The sequence below is a fragment of the Phyllostomus hastatus genome, unplaced genomic scaffold (genome assembly GCF_019186645.2).
Source record: "Phyllostomus hastatus isolate PE091 unplaced genomic scaffold, TTU_PhHast_1.1 phas_scaffold_200, whole genome shotgun sequence".
In the NCBI taxonomy this organism is placed as follows: domain Eukaryota; kingdom Metazoa; phylum Chordata; class Mammalia; order Chiroptera; family Phyllostomidae; genus Phyllostomus; species Phyllostomus hastatus.
The window spans coordinates 217729-221103 of NW_025334016.1; the positions used below are offsets into that span (position 1 = coordinate 217729).

At 43.5% G+C, this 3375-nt stretch overlaps 1 pseudogene; it reads right to left on the reverse strand.

Moving 5' to 3' along the window:
* Positions 1-965: 965 nt before the first annotated feature.
* On the reverse strand, positions 966-1840 carry LOC123832666 (annotated as a pseudogene).
* Positions 1841-3375: the final 1535 nt, after the last annotated feature.

The window sequence follows — 3375 nt, forward strand, 5'->3', positions numbered from 1 at the left end:
AGTGGTTCCACAACAAGTCAAATGCTCAATTCTACCCTTAAACACCCTAGGTACAAATGTCAGCCCCTTCACCAATTTTCAGGAAAAAAAAACATCAAATAGCACTATATAGTTTGGATTACTAAACTTTCTAAGTACTTGAGAAGTCATGAGGAAGGGGTGCAGCACGATGAAGAGTAAAGCCTTCCAGATCTTGCTTGCCTCATCAGAACCATATTTACCCCCTATTCTCTGCCAGCCCCATCCCTCCCTCCTCTCCCCACCTGCCCATTCAGTAGATTCCACCCCTAGTGCTCTCAATTCTTGTTACACGAAGTGTGGTCCAAGGATGCCAGCAGCACTGGATTTACCTGAGGGTTCTCTAGAAGTGCAGACCACTGGCCTCTCTCATCCAGACCTATTGAATCAGAATCTTCATTTAATGGACCCATAGTGATTCATGTATAAGTTAAAGTTGAGGAAGCATTGCATCTGCATCTTCTCAGGCCTCTCAGGACTCACCCCTACTGCAAGTAGCTGTATCAAAGCAGCTGCTGAGAGATTTTTGAAAATCCCAAGTTTCTTCCTTATCCTTAAGCACATTACATGGTGTCCAAGAAAATGGTGTTTCTTTCATGTCCACTCAAGTTGTCACATCAGGCTCGAGTTGTCACTAGTTTTGGTCCCATTAGCAATGATTAGTCAGCATTGTCTACCTTAACTGGTATCAGCGTATTCTTTTTTTTTTTTAAAGAATATCAAAGCCTGTTTCTTATTGAGGCACCGGTAGACTGACCTACGATTTGGAAGGGATGGTAATGTGAATACAACACTCATCATCAAAGCAAACTGAAATACAAACATATCTGAAATGACTTGATAGTGACATGATGTGTTCGTAAGTTAAGGAAAAGGATTGCTCAGTAACTGCTTTCTCATTTCATGTTCTTTTTACAGTCTTCTTTCTTGATTGAGGCTTTCAGCTCTTAAATGGCCTCAGCGATCATCTTGCCTGAAAGGGGCAATTTGCCAATGCCTACATTCTTCTTGATGCCCCTTTCCTCCATCAGCAATGGTGTGGAGAAGTAGGGACAGTCCATTTCTTGGGACTTAAAGGAGTACTCAACAACTCCTTCCTTTCTGTCGATTGCTTGCACAAGGGAAAAGACAAACTGGGCCCTAGCATATGCCATGGACAGGGTGGCAGAGCCTTCTCCAGCTTTAGCCTTGACCACCTCTGTGCTGGCCTCCTGGTTTTCCCCAGGGAGGGTTGCCATCGGATCCTGGGGAAAGTCCACGTTGGGAGTGCACTGAGAAATCAGGGGAATGATGGTCTTCCCAGCACAGCTGCCAGTGACAGAAACATTGACTCCAGCTGCATCCAAACCCTTCAGTTCTGCGACAATGGTGTTGATGCTGACAACGTCCAGGGTTGTCACCCCAGAGATCTTATTGGGGTCGTAGATGTCATGTTTCTTGAAAACTTCAGCTGTGATCAGGATGGTGGAGTTAACAGGATTTGAAATGATGCAGATCATGGTCTCAGAGCAATGCTGCACTCAGCAGCAGTCAGGGTGGCCACGACTGTGGCATTGCTGTTGAGCAGGTCATCCTGTGTCCTGCCTGGTTTTGTCGGGATACCCACCAAATCACAACCTTTCAGGAAGTCTGGTGGCTGCTCATGTCTCGGATAGCCTTTCACAGTCACTCTGGTCTGAACGTGGCTCAGATCTGTAGCCACTCAGGGTATATGAGCAATATCGTAGAGGATCAGGTGGCTCACCATAGAGCTGTTCTTCAGGAGACGTGAAAGGGGCTGCCCAATCACTCCAGAAGCCCAGGGCCCAGTTACTTTTAGCATTGTTCTGGGCCAAGGTGCTGAAGCTGAGCACAGGGGAGCCAACCTGGTGAGGGCAAGAGCATGCTGGGGTGGGTGGGGCCGGCTCTAACAAAGAAGGAGCTGCATATGGGCAAGTGACTCCAATGACCTTTACACTGCTCCGGACCTCTTGGCTCCACTCTGCCTGGCCTCACCAGCATCGGTATATTCTTGACACAATAGTTCTAAATCACCTTGTTTTGTTTGGCTTCCACTACGAGGGCTATGAATCTCAGTGCAGTATGAAGATTCTGACAATGTGTTAATTGACTGATGAAGGTAAATGATGATGCCTCTCCAAGTGCACCTTATAAACCAACCTTTAAGACTGAGGAACACTAAGAGTGACCCCTGGCTTCTCGAAAATTAACTCTGAGACATTTTATTCAGCTTCAGAATACATAAATAAACTACTAGGGATCTAGAAGTAAAAGGCAGAAAGAAGTTTAATTATCCAAGCCATCTGAAAGAGCACCATGGAGCAAAGCACAAAAGGGCAGCGAATCCCCACTGATACAGAGCATTAAATACCAAGAGTCACACGCCTGGAAATGATATCTCTAGATAAAGTAAGATGATGAAGCTGCATTATTGTGGTTTCAAACTCTGGCCACTTTGACATTTACTCTATGGACTCTTTACAAATTCCTTATCTTGAGCCAACAAGTGGTGTGCCAGTGAACAGTGCTGAGAACAGAAACTGCCTGTGGAAGCAAAAAGACAGCTAAATATGGCATTTGAGAAAGTTGATCCAAGGGACATGATGTATAGACAAAGTATAGGCAGAATCTTCCATATGATGAAGAAAAAAACTAAAGAGGAAGACAACTAAAATTTACTTTAAAATTATGAGAAGGAAATGTATGAATGACCCATAGACATGGACAATGGTGTGGGGATTGGCTGTGGGAGTGGGGTGGGGCTGGGCAGAGGAGGACAAAGGGGAAAAATTGGGACAGCTGTAATAGAATAAAATATTTAATTAAAATTATGAAAGCTCAATTATATATGAATACTTGGCAGGTCAGGACAAAAATGACAGATAAATAAAAGTTATTGATTACTACAGTTGACAATTAAGACCCAAGAACATGCTTGTCACCCTTGCAGTGCCCAATTTTTCATAGCTGGCATAGAATCAGGGTGACTGACACCACCATTCTGTGTTTTGACACCATAGCCCTACAGTGCACCGAGTGAAGCTGTGTTTTCTGAAAACTCTTTATTATTTCTTAACAAGAAATCACCAGTTTTGATAAAGGAAGACAGATAAAGCAGATTCCCAAACACATTCAGAGAAGTACCTTTTTTTCCAACAGAGCCTTATATTTAATATTGCAATTTTCTCAAAATGTTTCAAATCATATTACCATTCACTATCACTTTCATTGTGATCTCTGGACACTTCTTTGGTCATGCATCTTAATACTCTGTGTGTACCCATGGTGGAGAGCACATATTTTGTGTGTATGTTGTGTGCTTTGGGTCTTTCTGTGGTCTTAATATACTTTTCATTG